This window comes from Trichechus manatus, unplaced genomic scaffold, assembly GCF_000243295.1.
Source record: "Trichechus manatus latirostris isolate Lorelei unplaced genomic scaffold, TriManLat1.0 scaffold00107, whole genome shotgun sequence".
In the NCBI taxonomy this organism is placed as follows: Eukaryota; Metazoa; Chordata; class Mammalia; order Sirenia; family Trichechidae; genus Trichechus; species Trichechus manatus.
The window spans coordinates 8,109,414-8,119,526 of record NW_004444043.1 but is presented as its reverse complement, the minus strand read 5'-3'; the positions used below and the strand labels follow the sequence as shown (position 1 = coordinate 8,119,526).

General features: G+C 36.2%; 1 pseudogene; it reads right to left on the bottom strand.

Moving 5' to 3' along the window:
- Positions 1 to 3,439: 3,439 nt before the first annotated feature.
- LOC101354450 (60S ribosomal protein L10-like) lies at positions 3,440 to 4,162 on the bottom strand (annotated as a pseudogene).
- Between the last annotated feature and the right edge of the window lie 5,951 nt (positions 4,163 to 10,113).

Here is a 10,113-nt window from a genome sequence, read left to right as displayed (position 1 = left end):
ATTAGATGAATAAAAGATAAATGACATATTGAGGAAAATTGCATCCCTTGTGCCTGGTAAATATTCTATATCATTGCTATGAAAAGAGCCTTGCCAAATCAATAATTTGGAAAATCTGACTGCACAGAAAAAAAGACAAGTAACATCAAAAAGCAATTAATGAAGAAGTGCAAGTGCCAATAAAAATATATGAAAAATATTTAAACTGATTAGTAATCAAAGAGAAGAAAGTTTAAACTAGAAAAGTTATTAATTTTGTCTATCAAATTGAGAAATATCAATGAATGTATAGTATAGAGTGTTAGCAATTATGAAAGAAATTTCTTTACGTTTTGACCTAAGAACATCGTTTTTAAAAGGTAACATTAAGAAAATAAAAGTCTGAGTAAAAGAATGCACATTCAACCATTGTTCATAGTAAAAATAATGAAAAACATAGCATAAAACAAAACTCTTGAATTTCACAAAGAAAATTTCATATAGAAAAAACCCAGCAAGTTATAAAGCTCTATATTTAATATTTATATTCAATAATAATTTCTTCAAGTGATATGCCCATTAAATTGTGAGAAGTGTTGTTTTAGTAGATATCTCTGTAAGAATTTATGAGTATTCTGTGTGATTTTATGTTTCTGTGTCTTTTATGTTAGATGTTTTATGTTTAAAATTGGGTTTCTACAACCTTGACATTTGAAGAACAACCTAGTTGGATGCCGTTCCTTGTCTTAGACTTTTTTCTTGAGTATTTTGAAAATATTTTTCGGTATTGTTTTGCTTTGTATGTTGCTGCCAGAGAACTCAGAACCCAACCTGACCTTATATCCTTCATAAGAAATTTAATCATTTTGCCTGGGGATAAAAGTATGATAGTTTTATTAGTCTGTGTCACAGTGTAATATTTTAATTACATGGTCTGAGATTCTATGATTTTGGGTCAGTTTTCCTAGGCACACAGTTGGCTGTTTTGATATTTAATTATGCATATTCTTTTATTTATGGGTAATGTGTTCTACTGCTATTTTTCTTCAGGGAATCTAACTATAGCATGTCTAATCTCCAAATCAAGCATTTTCTTTCTTATTGCTTTTACTTCTTTCTTTTGTTTTTATTCTTTTAACCACTTTCATTTTGCATTTACTTTTATGTAAATCTGTTTTTCTTGGTTTCTAATAATTTAGTCTTCCTTTATGCTTGCAAGTTTCTTTATTTTCTTCAAATTTTTTTCGTTTTTTCTCAGTTTAGACAATTCTCATTCATGGCTTCCTGTTTATTGTGATTTATATTTTAAATTTTTGGAATTCTGATTTGAGATGTTCCTTAATATCTGGAAATAAATGTTTAGGGATATTTAATTCAGGTTGGAGTGTGGTGTGACAGTTTTCCTCTTTCTTGCATATACCTGTTTAGAGAGTATTTTCATCAGCTGAAAATTTATTTTTTATTCACATTTTCTGTTTTCCTTTTAGAGTAGCTTTGCATATATGTTTACTTATGTTTTCTGTTCGTTTAAAATACTTGATATTTATCTTGATCAGCAATAACAGGTATTTCATGTATTGGAAGAGGGTTGTTGTAGTAGTTAGGTGCTGCTGAGTTGGTTCCGACTTATACACGGAATGAAACATTACCTGGTCCTGCGCCGTCCTCAGAATTATTGCTATGTTTGAAACCATTGTTGCAGCCCTGTGTCAATCCGTCTCATTGAGAGTCTTCCTCTTTTTGCTGACCCTCAACTTTACCAAGCTCGATGTCCTTCTCTAGGGACTGGTCCCTCCTGATAACGTGTCCAAAGAAGGTAAGATGAAGCCTTGCCATCCTCCCTTCTAAGGAGCATTCTGTCCATACTTTTCCAAGACAGATTTGCTTGCGCTTCTGGCAGTCCATGGGTATATTCAGTATTCTTTGTCAAAACTATAATTCAAAGGCATCAATTCTTCTTCTGTCTTCTATATTCATTGTCCAGCTTTTGCATGCATGTGAGACAATTGAAAATACCATGGCTTGGGGCAGGCATACCTTAGTCCTTCAGGTGACATCTTTGCTATTTAACACTTTAAAGAGGTCTTTTGCAGCAGACTTTGTTCAGTGAAATACATCGTTTGATTTCTTGACTGCTGCTTCCATGGGCATTGATTGTGGATCCAAATAAAATGAAATCCTTGACAACTTCAATCTTTTCTCCATTTATCATGATGCTGCTTATTGTTCCAGTTGTGAGGATTTTTGTTTTCTTTATGTTAAGGTGTAATCTGTACTGAAGGCTGTGGTCTTTAATTTTAATCAGTAAGGATATGTATATATATATTTTTAAATGTTAAGCTATCTTCTTTGATCTTCATCAGTAGTGCTTCAAGTCCTCTTCACTTTCAGCAAACAAGATTGTGTCATCTGCATATTGCAGTTGTTAGTAAGTCTTCCTCCAGTCCTGATGCTGTGTTCTTCTTCTTATAGTCCAGCTTCTCAGATTTGCTCAGCATACAGATTGAGTGAATATGGCGAAAGTATTCAACCCTGATGCACACCTTTCCTGATTTTAAACCACATAGCATCCCCTTGTTATGTTCGAATGGCTGCCTCTTGGTCTTTGTACTGATTCCACATAAGCAGAATTAAGTGTTCTGAAATTCTCATTCTTTGAAATGTTATCCATAATTTGTTATGATCTACACAGTTGAATGTCTTTGCATAGTCAATAAAACACATGTAAACATCTTTCTGGTATTCTCTGCTTTCAGCCAAGTTCCATCTGACATAAGTAATGACGTTCCTCATTCTACATCCTCTTCTGAATCTGGCTTGAATTTCTGGCAGTTCCCAGATGATGTACTGTTGTAATCATTTTTGAATTTATCTTCAGCAAAATTTTACTTGTGTGTGATATTAATGACATCGTTCGATAATTTCCACATTCTGTTGGATCACCTTTCTTTGGAATGGTCACAAATATGGATCTCTTCCAGTTGGTTGGCCAGGTAGCTGTCTTCCAAATTTCTTGACATAGATGAGTGGGCACTTCCAACGTTGCATCATTTGTTGAAACATCTCAGTCGATGTTCTGTCAATTCCTAGAGCCTTGTTTTCTCCAATGCCTTAAGGGCAGCTTGGATATCTTCCTTCAGTACTATTGGTTCTTGATGATATTCTACCTCATGAAATGATTGAACGTCCACCAATTCTCTTTGGTAGAAGTGGGGAATTTGTAAGCAAACTTAGCTCAAAGATATCCACAGTTGTAGTGGATGCAGTGTCTTAGACATATCTTATTTTTTTGGTGGAGGATGAGTTATTGTCATCTCTTTCAATTCTGTGATGCTGTTTTGCTTATGTATTATCCTTAAGTCTCAGATCTTGCTTCACTCTTCCCCTTCACAAGTAAAATTCGTCTTTTTTTTCTTTGACAGGAAGTTCAATTTATTGGTGGGCAACATAGACAGGAAGGTCAATTTATTGGTAGGCTCTGGTTAGGCGGGGCAATGCTGCTAAGGCCCTCATGAATGCAGGACGTGCCACGACTGGGGATGTATTTGACTCCACAGCCATCTGGGATAAGGAATTTTTCAGCTAGTATGTCTTCAAAGTCATCAACATTAAACTTGGTAAAGCCTCACTTCTTGAAGATGTGGATCTTCTGGCGCCCAGGGAACTTGAACTTGGCCCTTCAAATGGCCTCAGTCACATGCTCCTTGTTTTGAAGCTTGGTGCTGATGGACATGATGACTTGGCCAATGTGGACCTTGGCCACTGTACCCTGAGTTTTTCCAAAGGCACCTTGCATACCTGTCTGGAGCCTGTCAGCCCCTGCACAGAACAACATCTTGTTAATGTGAATGACATGGAAGGAATGGAGCCGAACTTGGGTGTGAAAGCTGTCTTTGTCACAAGTTTTTACCATGTACTTGTTGGCACAAATATGTGCAGCCTCCAGGACTTCTGAGGGGAGCTGCTCATACTCATCAGACACCATGTGGCCACAGTGTGGAAACTCATCCACTTTTGCCTACTTCTGACCCACTTCAAAGATGAGTATCTTGGCATCACCAGGTGGGGCATGTCCCATGGTGACACCAGGATCTTCGCAGCACGCCAAAGGAAAGAGACAAGTAAACTTCTTAAGGATACCTCTACCTCTCAAGTTGCCTCTCTCTCCTTCATTAGAGGTCATGCCAAGCCCTTTCTCCCTATTGCCCAGGTCTACTAGATTGCAGAACTGTTCTCAGTACAGTATTTTCATACTGGTAGAGGGGACAGTCTTTTCTAAGGTTAATCTTACTTGTCTTCTGCTCTCCCCTGCATCCTTCTGCACTCTCCTATTGCTCTGCTTGTTTCTGTTCAGATATGGGCTCCAAATATGGCTCTGCTTGGTTCAGATGTTTTCTCCCACTTACATGTAAACCGGCATTTGTAATATTCTCTGTCTCCTAGTTATGCTATAAACATGGGTTGTGGGTGGTTTTGTTTACTTTCTTTTTTGATCTGTATAGTTTTTGGAGGATGCATGCCATCTCTTCCAACTGCCTACCTCCTACTCATTCTTTGTGTCTGAGCATAAATATTATTTCTTCCAGGACGCCGCCTCTGTCTTCTAGTTGTGTACTCCCATAGCACTCAGCGCAGTATTTACCATACTGTATTGTACTATATTGTAACTCCATTTTCACTTCTCTGTATTCTCCTTTATACAGTTAGCTCACTAAGGAAACCTTTTCATGGTCGTTCATTTATCCTTCCTACTCATCACAGGTATTGACAGCTCTCAGAACTTCAAGAAATATTTCTTGGGTGAAAAACTGCTATTTCTCGGGGAGAAAACAAACTTGGGGCAGTTTGCCCCCGATGCAGGCCATAAGTGGTGTGCACATGGAGATAATTTAAATACAATTATAAAACTGACCAAATGTCTATCTACTCTTTGTTATCTATAGGTTAAAAATTATAAATAATACCCTGATAAAATACCCTTCTCTACTGGGTCAGAACTCTTCTGCTGCTCCCCCTCCATTGGTCCAAACAGTTGTTGTCTAGTCAGCTCCAACTCTTAGTGATCCCATGTGTGTCAGAGTAGAACTGTGCTCCATAGAGTTTTCAGTGGCTGAATTTTTGGAAGTAAATTGCCAGGACTTTCTTCCAGCATACCTCTGAATGGACTTGAACCTGCAGCCTTTTGGTTCACTTCAAGCTCATTAACCATTTGCACCATCTAGGGACTCCAGTCCATAGGTACACCACCATTCCATAATCAGAAAAAGACATACATTTTTTTGTAGCCTAATTCTCAGCCTTCACTCACACCTTTTTCCAAGAGTCAATTCCTTCTAGAAAATATTCAGAAAGAAGAGAATTTATTTTAGATTTCTTCTAGGGTACACATGCATAATCCTTTGATGCTTCTTTATTGCTGCTGGCCTCACTATGACAAGCTTAGCTTGCTGTTAGTTGCTGCCCACGACTCCTGGGTTCAATCATTTCTGGCAATGGATAGGTATAGGGTGAGTGGTCCTTACCTTCCTTTACTTCTCTGTCCATTTTTAATTTGTAAAATCACAACTAAAGCAGTATTATTGTAAATAAAATTCAAAACTTAAACAAAAGAAATGCAATATGACAGACAGACTTCAAAGTGTTTCCTAAATAACTTTTCCAATAACCTGAAGGAAAGACATCCATGAACCATAACCCCTCAGAATTATCTGATCATGAGCTGGTTTTACTTCATAACTTTATTCTGTTATACTCAGGTATGTGTTGCAAAAAAAAATTCTCTCTCTATGCCCTTGCCAGGATCTGTATGGTGGTGGTGGTGGTATTTGTTATTGTCTTTTTTTTGGGAGACTTCTCTTTTATCTCTAAGGACTTTTCTGTCTTTAGTATGCATGCACCCGAGCGTCCCTCCCATAGCCACCATTAGTACATAGTACAATTTTCTAAATCAGAGTATCCAGTCAACTGGGCTCTGGCACCTAGGGACAGTATGGAGATACCAACACATTTCATGTCACAGTCCAGAGTGGATATGAGCACTCCAAGTTAAGTCCTCTTAGAGTTTTCACGACCAGCATGAATTGCAGACATGCTTTATTTTGTCAAGTATGTACAAGGTAACTGCTAAATCCTACATGCAAACAAATTTCCCAAATGACTGACATTAATTCTCAGAGACAGTACATTTTAAATCCACAAGGAGGAAGGTAAATATTTTCCTAATTGCCTCCATAATTTCCAAGATGTCTCTTTCACAATGAAGTCAGATCTTCACATTATCATGTAGAACACTGTTCATCCTTTCCTCTTTTTCTGCCTTAGCCACTCTGTGTCCCTTTGGTTGGCCAAGAATAAGAAAGAGACAAAGCCTTGACTCAAATAGAACTCCCTTTGCTAACCAAAACCTGAATGCGGTTTTGACGTACTGTTCGTAAATCTTAGGTTAAGTTTTCAGCTAATAGCCAGCCTCAGCACCTTTTAGGGGGAGTAAATATTTCATTGTTCTAGTTAAAATAAAACAATGAATAGTTCAGTAAGAATTGAGCAACATTTAGCTAGCTTTTTCTCACTTCGATCATGAGTTATGAAATAATGCTTCTAGACTTTAAGGATTATATTACAGCGTATTCATTTCTATACTTCCCATAATGCCTCTTACATGATCTTAGACTCGTCAGAACTTATATGAAATATCAGGGCCTGGGACTATAATCAGAGAATGCTATTTCACTGACAACAACATGCCAAATGTATCTGTCAGCCACAGTAGTTTTCTGAATGTCTCTATTGATTTTTGAGTCATTATTGACTTGCCATTGTAAGCACACCTACTGTCACTGTGCTATAATGGATTTGGGATTCCAAAACTTACTTTGGACAATGAGAGGCCTCATTCCTAAGAAATAGATATTTTTTCTGAAATTCACTAGTTGTGATTTTTTTGCCTTTTGATTTTCAGAGTGAAAGTTAACGGCCATTTAAAAAATTGATCAAGCAAATATCAGTGGATGAGCAATATTTTTATGCCTTTCTTTGTTTCTAGTGATCGAGAACATTATGAGAGAAGTTGTCATCCAAATAATGCACTTAATTTCTTAATGAGGCTCCTTAGTTCTTTATCCAGCTGTGCATGATTTGAGAGCATAGAATCCAAATACCAAATGTTAGCTCTGGCAACTAATGACAATATTTGGTTGCCTGTGAGGTATTTCCAGTTTAGGTTTGATTAGCCTGTCTTATTCAGACTAATTTTAAGTCTAAAAAGATTTGGGATGCTTATGTAAAAAAAAATACAGCACGATCGTAACTACCTGATTTTGCTTCCAGATCAAACAAAATGTCTATAATCTTCTAAACAACTAAAATGGGTGCACTGTGTTTGGAAATTGTAGTGTTTATCTACTATACTCAGGAGACTGTATGGCAAGTGTTAAGAATGCTGGACTGGGAATACCTCATTTAGTCATCCATGACCCTGCCTGGCTCTAGGATATAGAGAAGCCATTTTGTAATAGAAACTGAGACACAGTATTTATACAACCTGTTTAAAAGGTATTACTGTATTTTACACAGATAACGCGAGTCTACTATGTTTGCCAACTGCTCCCTTCCCCCTGGGAGGTATTTTCATGAGCATACTATGCTAATTTTTTTACAACCATAGCAAGTTACAAAAGTACCTCATAGGGGGAGAGAACGGTTGGCAAACAAATGTAGAAGGTGCATATTATTTGCATAAAACACGGTAATTTATTTCAGTGTAATGAGCATTACCTGTGTTTGTGGTGCTATTCTGGTATTCTGGGATTACTTGGAGAATATAATCATTTTAGATGATCTTTACTTCCAATAGATTCACTTTGGGTTGCTGCTTAATACTTCAGTCAAAAAAAAAGAAAAAAAAAAAGTAGAAATCTTCTTTGCCTATATCAAACCAGGTTAAGAGTCATAGTTTCATGATCCTCTAATTCTATGAAATTACTAATGAATAATGTTATGGATTTCATTTCTGACATTTATGAATCCTGTGACTGTAGCCTGGGTCTAAGTTTACGTAGCTAGAAAATGAAGAGTGTTGGATTAGATGATGTGGTAAACATTCTTAGTGCTTGCAAATATTTTTACTTTTTTTCCCCCATTCTGCAATACAATTGTGTCCCCTCAAAGTTAAGGGCGGGGGGGGGGGGCTTGGCTTCTTTGTATTTATTTTACATGCTGGTGTAACATGAAAACTGAAATGACACGTGTCAATTTTGGTCCATGCTTCTTTGCTTGAATGATAAATTTTTACTGTGTTAAGCCCTCAGGTTTTCTCTAATTTGTGACTGCAGTATTACTGTACTACTTTGATTAATAGAAATGCTTTCTAGGATATCTTTCAGCTCTATAAATCTATGATCTGTGATAAGGCATGCTTGTCTGAAACTTCAACAAAATAATGAAGATTATTGACTTATAAGTCTTATAATATCAAGCACCTGCTAGTATATACAGATTTTTAAAATACTTCAGAAATATGTGGCCCATATATTTTTTTCCAATGATACACATATCTGGTATTTTTGAGGTTTACCAGTAGATTTTATATTTTGCATTTATTTTGCATGCTGGGGTTTTTTTTGTTTGTTTGTTTTTTTCAAGCAAAGAATTACTTGAATTTTAACAAACTTAAAATGGATAAACAGTGTTCAACAAATTTACTTTGAACTGTGGGATTTAGTCAAGCTTGTATGATTCTTGACATGTAAATGTCATAATTACAGTATTCATTTGCAGCAATGGATTTGGTTTTGGCCTTATGAAAGATGGATATGATATGGAATGGAGAAGGTTGTTAGTTCCATGGTGGAAATGAAATGTCATCTGTCTGCTGTATTGTCCTTCAGTAGTTCAGGGTTGCAAGCTTTTTAGGCCAGGTCATATTCATTCAAAATATAGTTGGAAGAATATGTTATTAAACGTTTAAACTGTTCTTTGAAGCTATTTGGGCATTTATTAACATTTTAATCTTAAGTCTAAAAGTACTATACCTTGATCTCTGAATTTTTTTTTATTTTTAAATATGACATATACTTCACTTTAGCAATAAGGTGTTTATGTTTACAGTTTTTTAACTGAAACCTCTCTGACAAAAAATGAAAAATACCAATGTTTAAGTATTTTGATCTACTATTTATTGCCCTAAGGGAATTTCTTTGGTCTTTCTTCAGATTCTAGTGTATTATGTGTCTCAATATTTCTCTGCAAATAAAGCATTCATATGAACTCAGAATATATATGAAAACTCCAGAAATACAAATGTTTTATAATAAGATATTTGGTTTTCTCAAATGCTGTATCACTGCAATGAAAGTGGAATTCATTTTCTCAAAGTTAGTAAGCTGCAGTATAGAGAAATATAAACAATCCTGATTCCATCCCAGTCTCCCAGGCATCTTCTTTTTCCTTCATAACCATTCTTTGGATAATTGTTAATGCCAAGTCACTATCCATTTTCCATATATGGAAATAATAACTTCAAATTTCAAATGCTTATTGAATGTTTATTCTGCTCCAGAAGTATCCATCTCATTTTCATTATCCTAACTATCATTGTGTGTATGGCATTTTTTTCATCAAAGGCAAATTGTGTCAATTCCATTTATTAATAATCTCTCCTCTCCTCCCTAATTTCCCATGTCTCTTTTATTTTTCTCATTTATGCTTTAGTTTATAACTGAGTTTTTAAAAGTTTATTTTTCAGTAATATCAGTTCATTGATTATGAAATTAAGAGTTACTAATTGTCTTAGTCATCTACTGCTGCTATAACAGAAATACCACCAAGTAGATGGCTTTAACAAAGAAAAATTTATTTCCTCACAGTAAAGTAGGCTAAAAGTCCAAATTCAGGGCATCAGCTCCAGGGGAAGGCTTTCTCTCTGTTGGCCTTCTCATCAATCTTCCCCCAGAGTAGGAGCTTCTCCACGCAGGGACCCCACGTCCAAAGGATGCACTCTGCTCTGGCACTGCTTTCTTGGTGGTATGAGGTCCTCCTTCTCTGTTTGCTTCCTGTCCTTTTTATCTCTTGAGAGATAAAAGGTGATGCAACCCACATCCCAGGGAAACTCCCTTTACATTGGATCAGGGATGTGAC